General features: G+C 37.4%; 1 protein-coding gene across 4 annotated transcripts in view; it reads right to left on the bottom strand.

Moving 5' to 3' along the window:
• The window catches only part of ECT2 (epithelial cell transforming 2), a 52,499-nt gene extending 50,649 nt beyond the window's left edge, over positions 1–1,850 (bottom strand). For 3 of the 4 annotated variants that reach the window (XM_024560579.4, XM_024560584.3, XM_024560587.3), the window contains exon 1: positions 1,720–1,850. The gene's annotated coding sequence lies outside the window, so the exon portion shown is untranslated. The remainder of the gene's footprint in view (positions 1–1,719) is intronic. The other variant, XM_045198076.2, reaches the window with a different exon arrangement.
• Positions 1,851–14,274: the final 12,424 nt, after the last annotated feature.

Raw genomic sequence — 14,274 nt, 5'->3', positions numbered from 1 at the left:
AGGACAATTATGCAGGGGTTAGTGCCAATATGACTCTGGACTATGAAAATATTTTTTTAGATTTCTGAGGCTTAAGAATTGAAAAGTTGGACAAGCAGGGAAAAAAGGAAAAGTTGAACAGATTTTCATAAATTCAAATGGGGATTTGTGTAAATGCATTATCTTGAAGAAGTAAACTTCCAGAACATTACCTGGAGGTACATGTCTGATCTTTCCTACTTTTTCAGATTAATAAAATATACACGTATCTCCCGCCAGATTCTTAGCCAAGAGATTGTTTAACTGTATGCCTCGGAGAAACAATGAGGTGTCAGTAGCACATTTCTGGATGGTGATACTAAGTAGTGTGAAGACGTGGTACACTGATGACAAGGGTCCTAAGCACAACTGTCAGGTGCCCATTGAGAAGTCAGACTCAACGTCCTGTCTCAGCTCTGCACTTAATAGGTCAAGCCAACAGTTTCCACATTAGTGAAAACGTAACAGAACTCAAACCCAGTTGCGATGAAACCTGAACGCATGATGTCCTAAAGTTTGAGTGACAATTATTAATCATCTTATAATATTCACAGTGTGGAGATTTCTTATAGTCTTAACCAAACATCCATGTCAACTGTTACTCTGAGGCTCTCTAAAGGAGTGCTCCAATAATTGTTAATTAGAGTCTTTTGGAATCCATGACAAATTCCATTTAGTCCTTTTTTTTTTTTTTTTTTTTTTAAGTCTCTAACACAATTGCTTTCAGTGGGGTCAGGGATGCTGTAAAGAGACTTTCATTCAGTCACTTTAAAAAAAAGTCAAGACGTGAACTAACCTGCTTTAAGAACATTCTTAAGGAACTTCTGACTAAATACACTGTAACACATGCCTCTTCTCATCACACCTAAATCTGTCATTTAAATAAATATTTACTTTTGGCTTCTTTTTAGTTTTTTTAGGGAAGTATCCTTCAGTGTAGAGGAGCTAAATGCAATAGTGGATATGTTGGAGGTGTTACGACAACAGTAACAATGTTTATAACTTTATACGACATTATGATTAACGACTAATTTATTTAACCCTCAATATGCGGTAGACACTATTCTAAACCTTTTGCTTGTATGCATTTAATCTCTGCAACAATCCTAAAATGCAGGTACTATATGATGTCCAGCTGATAAAGAAACCTCGAACAAAGAAATGGAGGTACCCTCCCAAGTCAGTTAGTGGTAAGCCGGGATTCAAATCCGAACCGATTCCAGAGGCTGCGCTGTAATCCACGAAGCCACACACATCTGTCCCCAAGAGGAAGAGCCGGCGTTTCTGTAAAAACTAAACTGCCCACAGAGAAGACGCCGAGAAGAATCCTGGGGCGAAACCACTACGTCCTGCGAGATAAGCCCACAAAGGGCGCAGCGGCCGGCCCCCAGAGCCGCAGAGGGCAGTGTGGTTTGCCAAGAACCCCTTCCCAACTCCAACCCTTCACCCAGAGACTCTTCGAGAAAAACTGTCTAACCAGGTGAGTGATGAAGATGCACAGCAACCGAGTCGACTTCGGGCTCCCGCTCCGCGGCACGGCCCGGGGGCTGTAGGGCAGTTCCCCGAGCTGGAAGGCTGGGCCGGGGGGCTCCGGAACTCGCGGTCCGCGGGGCGGGCTGTCGGACGTACGCCAAGGCGCCCACGGCTCCCGGGACCCTAGCCCACCGCCTCCTCCCCCACCCATGCCCACAGTGTCCTCACCACTCTCAAAAGCGCCCCGGAATGCCACCTCTTCAAGCTCCGACTCCTCTCACCGTTACCGCCATTCCTCGCTGGAGGAGGCCACAGACAATTCAAAAAGTAAGCCTCCCTCTCTAAAAGCCATGCCGATTGGCGCGTGATGTCAACCTCCTCCCCATTGGCTGATGTCTCCAGAGGGGCGGTGATTGGTCTGTGCTCCCCGCCCACTGATTGGTTGTACGTGTGTTTCAAATTGACCAACGGCTCGGACGACGGAACGCCAGGAGTTTGTAGAGGAGTGCCCGGATGTGGCCAAAAGGTGGCGGTCGTTTCGCCAGGGCTCCTCCTCTGGGAGTAGCAGGTGTGTCTGTGGCTACCGCTTGTTTACTCTGTAAATATCCCGTTTCCTGAGGAAGGTTTGAGCGCATTCTCCACTCCTCTACCTTTTTTTTTTTTTTTAAGCGTCACCAAATCCTCTAAACGAAATCAGTGCCTCCAGGATGATCTTTTTCCCCGATTGCCGAGATCTGTAAGATTTTTCTGCCCGAATGCTTTCTGTGTTAGCAATTGGGTTTAAAGTTGTAGCAGAGCCGAGGACAGGATAACTCTGGGGCTCTGCAGAATCTGTACGTCGCTTATTTAAATCCTGATGTACGGAAGGCACTGGACTCTAGGGAATTTCGTGGATTATTAAAATGAATTCTTAGTATTTCTCGGACTTTTTTTTTAAAATATAAGCTTGCATTTGAATAAACGTAAAAATATGTCAGGACATTCTAGAATTTCCTGGAGACAAAATAAATTACTTCCTGATATCCACCCCCCCGTAAGATCTTTTTGTTGCTCTCCTCTAAAGTCTAGCCAAGAATTTATCGTTTTTCCAGTAGTAACTATTGTTATTATGAAACAATCTTATTTTCTTCCTTCTCCAAACATAATACCGTATATAATTACAATCTCTTAAGAAAAGTACGCCTTCCCCAGGTGAGTCTGCCGACTTCCCTCCTAATCGGCTGCTTTACATGAAGGAGGAAAGAGGAATCTGTAGCCAGAACTTGAATCCCATTAAGAAAAGAAAACTTGTACTTTGAAATGGAATTCCTCTGAACGTCTCCAACAGGTCGTGGGGGGTTACAAATTTTTCTGATTTTGTCAGGCCACCTTAAAATGCCTAAAAAATGAGTGGAGCAGTCTGGTAATCATCGATTTCCCTGTTTATAATTGAAGAATAGTCATAGTCAGCCATTCATTATAATCCTATGATAACCGTTCGGGCAAAAGAAAAGAAAAACAGTCATTGGAATGCCCTTGCATACTGAGACGAGGGTGTGCCCGGCATTCCAAAAATTCTCATCGCTGAAAGTGCCCCCTGGGAGGAGAGAACAGCCTCACTACCCGTCCAGCTCCACAGGCTTCGCACTCGAGCCGGGCGCCTGACGACGTGGTGCGGCGCACAAATTGTGTGCTGCCCCCTAACGAAACTTGTGCTTGGCTCCTCTGAAGACATGCAGGGCAGTCTGACTACCAAACAAGCAGGAATACAGTCTCACAACGTTTCCAAGCCATGTAACCTCAAGGAAATTATTGAACCGTTCTGTGCCTCCGTTTGCCATTTTAAAATATGGCATGCTTCTACTTAACTCGCATTGTTGTGCGGATTAGAAGACTCGATGTGTGTGATTAAAACATACTCTGGCGCACGATAAGCATTCGATTGATGTTAGCTATGAATATCACTGCTACTCTTACTGCTACTGTCATCGCAGCCGAAGGCCTGTAATGTCCTAATGGGACTGAGGCCTCGCAGCACCGCCTTCTCACCGGGACCACCAGGGCTATGGCAACGATGCTTCTGTTCGCTTTGCTTCACCAGTACCCCAGCCACAAACGCTCCCCGCACCAGACCGAGCGTGATGCAAAGAAGACCTCCATTGCGCTGTTTTCCTCTCAGAAGGAGGACAGTCCTTCTACACGAAATCCAATCTCCCTCTTCTCTTTTAAGGGACGTCCTGCTGTACTCAAGCCATCTTCTCTTGTCCAGAAGACATGGCTGCCTCGCTGCTGCCCTTAGCCAGGCCTCTGTCCCTTCCCAAGGCAGGCCCTCGCTAAGATTCCTTATGCTCCAGGACCCCCCACTGGAAATAGTTACTGAGTTCATATGTCAAGGGACAAAAGTGTTTAAAGTATAAACTAGCTAGGTAGAAGGTAGATAGATAAATCAAAATGAGAAGTTCTTGGAAAGAAGAAATCATTAAAAAATTCTTGTATGTCGTCCACATCTCCTAAGATGCTGTATGAACAGGTTTCAGACAAAAAAAACAAACAAACAAACAAAAAAACACTAAAAGAACTGAATTTAAGTACTTAGTATATTAAAGTGTGTGACATATTTTCCCCGAGCAAGAAATAATTTCTGAAGTGGGGGAAAATGAAATGGAGAAGATTACATTACTGAGACTATTCCTTTGGAGGATCAATTTGCACACCCCCATCTTCTGAGTGACACTCTGGAGGGTCTTCCCTAAACACCCTCTGACACTTGCTCCTCCTTCAGTTTATCCCCTTCTCTTTATTTGTAGTTTCTTTCTCTCCCTCTCTCCCTCCCCACTCTATCTCCATCTTATTTTTTTAATGTGCACTCCTTCAGGGCAGCGGAAGATGGGAAGTTGGGAAAGTTTAGTTTTGGGCTATGGACTCTCTCCACCCAGCCTCATTCATAAGTGTGCACACTGCTTGTGTCATCAGTCTTCAAATCAGTGTGAAACAGATTTCCCACACTTCTCTAGTCAGTTCAAACCTACTAATAAAAGCTAGTATATCTGAGAAATTAATAAATTTGTTACAATAAATGGATATTTGTTGTAATAGATTTTGTTTTCATCACCTAAAGTTGTGATAAAATATACTACAATTGTCTGATACCATTTCTAAATATGAAATGTTATATTATCAACCTATAATCTTGTCTATTTAATAATTAAATGTCTCGGCTCTTTCTGGGTAGATTAGTTGGTTAGAGTGTCATCCGGATAAGTCAAGGGTGTGGGTCTGATTTCCTAGTCAAGGCAAATACAAGTATCAACCAATGAATACACAAATAAGTGGAGCAACAAATCGATGTTTTTTTTTTCTCTCTCCCTTTTTCTCTCTAAATTAATAAAAAATAAATAAATGAATAAATAAAATTTAAATGTCTCATGATTGGATTAAATGTTTTACTGGAACTAAATACTAACACTGTAATGTCACATAGATCTCAAATAATTGGTTTCCTCCTGTCAGCATCCTTAGCCACTCAAGGCATTCATGAAGCACATAGCTATATGTAACGCCACATTATGTACAGTTACAAAGATTTGTCCCTCTAAACACTTATCACTTGAGATTTTTTACTTTAAAATGAATAACCATAGAATACTATTCTATCTTGGAATTATTAACATGTTCTAATTAAAATGTCATTATTTCCAAGTTGCTTATAATACAGCATCTTCTAACCTGTCATCTCTGCCTGAAAAACAAGCTTTAGAAATTATAATCACTTTGAGCCATAGGAAGCTATTTTATATACCTCGATAGCCAGTAATTAAGATATGAATCATTGCTTTCTTTATTCATATGAATCAAAAGGCTATAAATCACTTGACATAGATTTGCAAGACTGTGCAGATTTAGCACTTAAAATTTTTCACAAATAGAATTAGCTTTCCTTGATGGAGCAAGAGGTTTCCAAATATAATGAGACCATTATTTCAAATTATATAATTTGATTAGTAAAATTTTAGATGTGGAAATCTCAGTTCATTAGTCTCATTCTTTATTTTACAGATAAATTTTACCAAGGCTAGCAATAGAGAGGTTACAGTCCTTTACCAAGGTCAGGTAACCAGTTAGTGGCAAAACCAACATCAAAGTCTTATTTCCATTCATCTATTCTGTCTTTTTATTAAAGATATATTTATATTTTACATTTTACAATATACATTATATTTATTCATAATGCTTATATTTTTTACCTTTGAAAACGTTAAGATGCTTTCAGTTCTATAAGAGACTTGTTGGTCTTGTTCGCCATTGTATTTCCAGCCCCTAGCAATAGTTCCTGATATATAGTACAGTCTCCAAAGTTGCGTGAATAGCATTGCAATTAACCTGCAAGAATCCGTATCTCCTTCTAATCCATTCCCAGCCTGCATTCAGAGTGACATTATGCAAATCTAAAGTCATCATATCATCACCTGCATGGTCTGACCTCTACCTGCATTTCCAGCTTCATCTGACACCACATTCACTTTCTTTCTCTTGAGTTTTCTACCTGTCTCCCTTGTCAAGGATTTTTGCACCTGCTCTTCTATCTACCAGCCCCTCTAATCCCCATTTATTTACCTAGAGTAGATAACTTCTATTCATCTTTTAGCTTTTGCTCAGTTACCACTCCTAGGAAGGTCTCCCCTAACTAACCACACCATCAGAATTCCCATTGCACAATCCCCAGCACCGTGGGTATTTCTTTTGTAGTACTTATCAAAGACGTGATTATTAGATTGATGTTTGCCTACTCCACTATCTAAGCTACTTGAAGGTGGGGAAAACATCCTTTTATCCACCATTTCATCCACAGTGCCTAGCACATAGAAAGCACATGATTAAATTTTTGTTGGAATACAAGTGAATAAATTAATGGATGAATAGAAATTTTTATCATAATACCAGTGGTGCTTTTTTCAAAGATACTAAAGAAACTTTCTATTATTTTTATTTCTTTCTAACCCATTTTATGACTTTTTCAATAAAAAATTAAATGGCATATTTCCAAAATTAATAAATTTACAAGGATGAAATAATTCCATCTTTGACATTTGCATAAATTATCCAAGAATTGAATGATTCTTGTATCACAGCTAATCAAGCTATAAGTGGAAGAGAGTTAACGTCACTGGCACTAAACAGATTCAGTTAAGATTTGCCACTGTTTATGAACATAAGAATTATCCATATCAAAAATTCAGTTTTCTTTCAATCTACATAATCATACATTATTCACTTACACCCTTAAATTGCTTCTTCCACACCAACAACTGACTTGCAAGTATCTGGGATATCCCAAAATTATACTGTCTGCCAGTTTAGTTTTGACAGCAATTCCATCTTTGTAGAGTAGTATTTGCTGCGACAACAATTTGAATACTTTGCTTGTCCTTAGCCGTATTTATGTTGCTGCTGTTTAAATGAATGAGAAAATGTAATTGCTAGTTCAATTGATACAAAAATGGAACCCAGGTCATCAGAAACATATGAATAGTTGACCTCAATTGTACGCCCGTTCCACAAAAGCAGATTCACTGTAGGTTTAATAATGAAGTAAAAGTCACATGTAAGAAATAATGGAAATGCATTGGGGAAGATATTTAGAACGTGAGATGTAGTGTTGCAAATGACATTCAATTGCATAGTGCAACTCTGTATAAATCCTATACATAGAAAACAATTATCTGTAAAGAAATATACAAAATGTTCTTAGTGTGTTTATCTGTGCAGTAATATTTGGGAAGATTATTTCTCCCTCTCCTTTACATTCTTGGAGTACTTTTCAAGTCTTCTATCATGAATGTTTTGGTGGACAATTGTTGTGTTCCTGGCTGTTAAACGTTTAACACTTCCTTCCTAATAAGACTGTGATTTCACTTTTGAGGAATCCATCATTGAATATGGTTTTAGTAAGAGGTAATGCTTCCATGTTACCATAGATCTGAATGGGGACACATCATCATCCTATAATTAAAGCTCAGCCAATCAGATGCACTCTCATAGGACTTTGAATTTTTAGCATGTGCTAAAGATATGGAAATGGGTAAGGATCATATGCATTCCCATAGCAACCATAGTGTGAAGACCAGATTCTTTGGGTCCAATAATTAATTGTTGCTGATGTTTCCACTACCTATGTCTCTGGAGTTCTTTAGCTCCTGCCCAAGGCTGATCCTCAAACTGATTCTGTGAATTTGTAAAATAAATTACTTTCCTTAAAGATAGAATTGGTTTCTATTGCTTATGACCAAGAATGCCAAGATGTGTTGTTTTACAAATCCAAATCTTGTTGGCTCTACCTTCAACATATATCCAGAATCAAATTACTTCCTATCCCCTCCATTATCATTTTATAGGCTACCTTTAAGCCCTCACGTGAATAACTATAGAACCTCCTAACTCAATGCCCCAATGTTATCCTTAAGTATTTACCATCTATTCTCAATGAAAAAAAACCTTGAGTATTCCTATTAGAACATAAGTCTGATTATGTCACTCTGCTCAAAACCCTTACTGGCTTCCCATTTCTTCCATACTAAAGCCAATGTTCTCACAAAAGTTTTCATGGCCCCACAGGATCCTCACTGGCATCATCACCTGCAGTAGCCCTCCCCTTCACACCTTTACTCACCTCTAGCCACATTGGCCTGTTTGCTCTTCCTCCAACATAGGAAACGTGCTCCTAATTTACACTATTTCCTCTGCTTTTATGTTCTTCCCTCATATGTGCATGACTTCGCCCTCTTCTTCAATTCTACCTCACAAAAATCACAGCCCTTCCTTGAGTATTCCTGATCCCATATGCCTTGTAAACATATTATGTATTTATTTGTTCTGTTACTGTTCATTCTCTGTCTCTCCACACTAGAATGTGAGCTCCATGAAGGTAGTGAGTTTTGTCTGTTTTGTTCCTTGGTATGTTTCCAATGACCAGGTCAGTACCTGCCAATAGGCACCCAAAATCTTTTCAAAATAAGCAAACAAAAAAAGAAAGGAATGAAAAATAAAGAGAAGGAATAAAAGCTTTTAGAACTGAGCTGAACTGAGAGGTCCTCATTTGCCTTTAGAAACCCTGAAGAAATTTAAGTTCTTCTAAAACACAGAATTTGAAAACCACTAAAAGTTATTAGAATGGCAAGAATTTGAAATAAAAACAGAAAGTACCTAGTTCTGGAAAGAATGTGGAGCAACAGGATCTCTCAATTATTGCCAGTGTGGGTATTTCTTACAACGTTAAACATACAATTGCCTTAAGATCCAGCAATTCCATTCCTATATGTGAGCTCTTTGAGGAAATTTTATTCATAATTGATAAAACCCAAAAGAACTCCAAAGGGTATCACTAGTGAGTGGACAAAGAAATAGTGGTACATCCAAAACATGGAAAGCAACTGAGTAATTTACATGCAACAAAATGGATCACTCTCAGAAGCACTATGCTAAATAAAAGAAACCAAGAAACAAAATGCCACGTTTATTACAAAATGGCACAAGAAAAATTTTGGAGACGACGAAAGTAATGTCTTGATTATGGTAGTAGTTACACAAATGTATGCCTTTGTCAAAACTCATGACTTTCATTACATGTAAATATACCTCAGTAGACATAACTTTTAAAAGCCAAGAAAACAAATTAAAAAATGTGAACAGACACTTCACAAAGGAATACAAACTAATGGCCAAGAAGCACATAAGAAATGCTCAACATTATTAGTCATAGGGAAATGTAAATTAACACCCAAAATGGGATAAAAGTGTACACTTACTAGAATGACTAAAATTAAAAAGATGGATAATACCAAATGTTGGAGAAGATGTTAGAAAATCAGAACTCTTATTGTTGGTGAATGTAAAAACCCACAAACTCTTTAGAAAAACAGATCTGGCAGTTTCTTATAAGACTAAGTATATACCTACCTATAACATTAACACTTACCCAAGAAAAATCAATACATATGACCACAAAAAGATTTGCATAAGAGTGTTCATAGGAGCTTTATACATAATACCCCAAGACTGGAAACGGCCCAGATGTCCATCAGTCAGAGAATATATGAACAAACTATGGCACATTCCTCCAATAAAATAGTACTCAGCAAGAAAAAGGAATGGATCACTGATTTCCACAACAATGTACATAACTCTCAAAAACATTTTGCTGTGTTGGAGGAAAAGCCTCACACAAAAGAGTAAGGCTATTTATATAAGATTCTAGTACAGTCAAATCTAATCTATAATGGAAACACCAGGACAGTGGCTCTCTCTTGGGGGGATAGAAATAAGGAATAAATGGGAAGGCATGATGGCAATGACAATATTCTGTATTTTATTTTTTTTAAGATTTTATTTATTTTTAGACAGAGGAGTAGGGAAGGGAGAAAAACAGCAATGTGTGGTTGCTTCTCGCACACCCCCTACTGGGGACCTGTTCTGCAACCCAGGCATGTGCTCTGGGAATCAAACCCGCCACCCTTTGATTTGCAGGCTGGTACTCAGCCACTCAGCCACACCAGCCAGGGCCCATATTCTGTATCTTGATAGCAGTTTGAGTTATACATATATGTGCATTTGTCAGAACTGAAGATTTGTGCCTTTTATTGTTTGGAAAGTGTACATCAAAAGAAAAAGTAAACAAATGCTGGACTTTCGTTAATAATATGCATGTTGAAGTACTTAAGGTAAATTATACAGATGTCTGTAATTTACACTAAAATGTGTAAAAAAATAGATGACTGATAGCTAGATATATGATAAAACCAGAAATAGTAAAATATTCATAGTATAATCTAGATGGTCTGTAAACTGATGTTTACTATTAAATTATTTTGACTTTGCTGTTTGAAAATTTTCATAAAATATTGGGAAAATTCAATAAAAATTTAATTTTAAGTATAACAATATAAAATAAATGTAAATGTAGCCTGAATATTTGATGATATTAAGGAATTATTATATTTATTTTTTGTGTGTGATAATGGTATTGTGGTTATAATCTTTAAAGAGATCTTATTTTTCAAATATACATTCCAAAACATAAAAACCAGACTTTTGAGACCCTTGCTAATTTTTTCTTTGTTCACTCCCAAATTTTATATATTTTTTTATTCATGTAGTTGACCTTATGGATTCCCCGATTCTCTTCTTTTTTCCCATGGTTTCTGATATTTTGACCCTAAGTACAACACCTTTACTAAATCCTGGGACAGAAATAAAGCAAAGGAGTGACAATTAGTGCAGGAATTCACCACAGCTTATGGGACATGAGTTCAAGGCACTGGGACCCAAGAGAAGTTTTAAACCTGTATCACTGAAGTACCGAGATTCTAGCAAGCATAAACAGTGTGTGAGACCATAAGGACCAGACGGGCACAGACAGGAAAAGAAGTTCCATAGTTTGGCAAACAAAGGTGAATCAAAGGTGAATCATTATAAACTCAGACAATTATAGAATTCCTCAAGTTCTTAAGCTTTGCCCTATAGTGAATGAACTGACGGGTACCCTCTCAAGTATCTTGTGAGTTTCTGTGAGGATCATACGAACTGTTAGTGCTTAGGATAGTGACACATAGAAAACAATCAATACATGTCAGCTATTAGTATTATTATTTCTTTGACACACATTTATTAGGTACTTCTTACACAGCACGCACTGTGCTAGGCACTGGAGATAAAACTGAAAGGAAGTGATGGGGCTTTTGCCCTGACAGAGCTCTGAGTTTAGTTAACTCTAGACAGTCTCAAACTCTCCCTATTCCCCATGTTTTCCTTTTTGTACAACTAGAGTTCATAAAGCTACATAGTATCCTAACCACCTATAATCAAGAAGTAATTTTATGTAAAAAATAGAAAATGTTTTCCAAATGCATATTAATGTGAAAGTTGTTTTGCTTGATGTAGTCACAGATGTGAAGAAAATAAATTAATGCTTTATCTCATTACTTGTACCTTCTCGTTCACACACAGTTGAATTTATTTTATAGAGGCTCTTAAAATATTAGGGTATTTTCTCCTTCATTAAGCATAATTTCCTTTATTTTGCATTAACATTTTGCATGCTTCCCATTTTTAAAGATTAAATGGAGCTGTTATGGGTAATATAGGGTTGAGATGTTTATCAATATTTTTAAATTACATTGTTTTATTTTCCTAATTGAAAACCTTTTCCTGTTTGTTTCCTTTTCTCTTGCATGAATGTGACTGACCAAGGAATTGATATATATTAAATCGCTGCCCTTGAGAACACCAGTGTGAAATTAAAAGCCAAGAATATGTTATCATAGATACCTGTTCTTATAGACAGCACTTCTATATCATTTCATTTTTCAAATTGTGAACAAGGATTACTTTTATAATTTAAAACTGTGATAACTAAGAACGGCCATAACTATGTCATTTTCCCTGTCAAATCTTTCATTTCCAGTTAATTACCAATGACCTACATTCAAGAACTTTCCCATGAGTGTTCAAGTGTTTTACCGACTCTCCCCTAAGCAGAAGGAAGGAATATGTTTTCGTGATATGAAAATAAAAAACACAGCCCTGGCTGGGTAACTCAGCCCTGGCTGTGTCCTCCGGATACAGGCAACAGCCAATGATGTATAAATTGATGTTTTCTCTGTCTCTGTCCCTTCCTTTCTCTCTAAAATCAATTTTTAAAATTTTAGAAAAAAAACAACAGAAATTAAGAGGCCCATTTTCTGAAAAGTTTTGTGATACCTTAAGGTAGAAACCACAAATAATCTATTTATTTAATATTTTACAATCAGAAATTACATCACCTATCCACGAACTTTATAAGCAATAGTGCAAATTTAAAGACAACAACAACAAACAACTTGAAGTTCCAGTCTTGAGCAAGTCACAATTAATTGTGACTTAAGCAAGTTAATTAACTTCTCATATCTCCTCTCTTAACCTGGAGTAGTGATATTACTTGTCTCTCTTTCAGCAGTGATTGGCACAGCATGTGCTAATAAATAATAGCTATTATTATTAACACAACCCTACCACTTACACAGGAGGAAACTAGGCTCAACGGGCCCAGGATCACATGACTGGTCCATGACTGAAATAGGACTAGTTGTCGATGCTCTCTCCTACCCCTCACTTTCACAACTCTGTTCTGCAATTCTGCAAGTTCCTGGAGATGCCTGCATTGTGTTTATTTTGTCCTCTTGGAAAACATGGGCAAAATATATACATCAGGTACAGTATATATGTTTATCTTGTGCCTTCATTTTAGGGTCTAAAATAATGGCTTTTCAGACATATTTTAAAGTAAAACAAAATAAAGCAACTGGCAGTTGTTTTCTAAATGAGTCATTAATGTTATATATGTTTTTTAAAATAATAATGATATAGAAACATATTTACTGAGCTAAAAAGAGCAAAAACAAGGACACAACCATGAAGTCCAGGCTTTTTACATAGTTTTCTCTTTCATCCACCATTTACATGTTGTTAGTCCTGTGCTTGATGGCCCGCCTTTGTTTTTCTCACTTTTCATATTGTTAATGTTTTAAATATTTAAGTCTACATTTCCAGCTAAGATCTCTCTCCTGAGACCCACACCCATATATTGAACAGCCTACCGGACTCTCCCTTTGGAAATCTAACAGGTTCTCAAACTTCAGTAAACCCCAAACCGAACTCGGTATTATCTGCCACAGACCTTCTTCTGCTGTATTTTCTAAGTGAGTGATGCCACCAAACCAATTACCCATGATTCTAGAGACCTTGGAATCACCTTTCACTCTTTCTTCACCCCAAATTCTAGTAGCCCAGCAATGCTATGTATTCTCCCCCTCTAAAATTTGTCCCGTACTTCCTCCCCATCCTGCTGCTATCTATTCAGGGTCTCAGCTCTTCTCGTCCAGATCAACAGACTACTTCCAGTCTGACATCCTGACTTTCAATTGCCTGCCCACTATGTACAGCATGCATACACTATCAGAATGATCTCTTTAAAACTGTAGATATGTATTTGCCTTCTCCTGTAACTGTAGTTTTTGGACCTGGAAGCAATCTTAGAGCCTGGGCCCAAGCTATTTTACAGATGAAGAAACTAAGAGTCAAGACTGATGAATAACTTCCCCAAGGTCACAAAGCTAGCAGTTGATAGAGCAGAATAAGGAACTCCCAGCCAACTTTTCTGTTAGGATAGGCTGTTTGAGGCAGAGGATTGTTACAGAGGATTGTTTTATAAATGCAATTTTAAAATCAGATGAATAAATGATCCCTATAGATGTAACTTTCAATGAAAGTCCAGGTCTGATATAAGTCAGTTCCACTACCAATTTTCTTTGGTATTTGTGTGACCCTCTATTTCTAAGTTATTTTTAAAATATTATTATATAAGCAGTACATAAAGAAAGTTGAAAATTTCAAAGTAATAAAAAGAAAATAAAATCATACATTGTTCTACTACACAAACACAAATATATTTGAAGTTTAGGTGTATTTACCTCCAGTTTTTGCATGTAAACTTTTTTGTGCTGTTTTAAAGATGTGTTGTCATAATATATATTCACATATTATAACCTAAGTAGCTGTTTGTAGTAGTACCCTGTTTTTTAAATTATTTTAAGGGCTAAGTATTCTATATACATTTATATATAACATTTACTTATACTGTTTTAATACATAGAAGAGACTTATTAATTTATATATTTATTTTAAAATAAATATTTTTCTACAAGGAACTATTTACACAGTTTCCAAGGTGTTTTTTTTAATTTTAAATAATTAACATTTTATTAAGAAATATGT

The sequence above is a fragment of the Desmodus rotundus genome, chromosome 2 (assembly GCF_022682495.2).
Source record: "Desmodus rotundus isolate HL8 chromosome 2, HLdesRot8A.1, whole genome shotgun sequence".
Taxonomy (NCBI): domain Eukaryota; kingdom Metazoa; phylum Chordata; class Mammalia; order Chiroptera; family Phyllostomidae; genus Desmodus; species Desmodus rotundus.
Note: the sequence above shows the minus strand (reverse complement) of the source record. Positions and strands in the feature narration are given on the sequence as shown.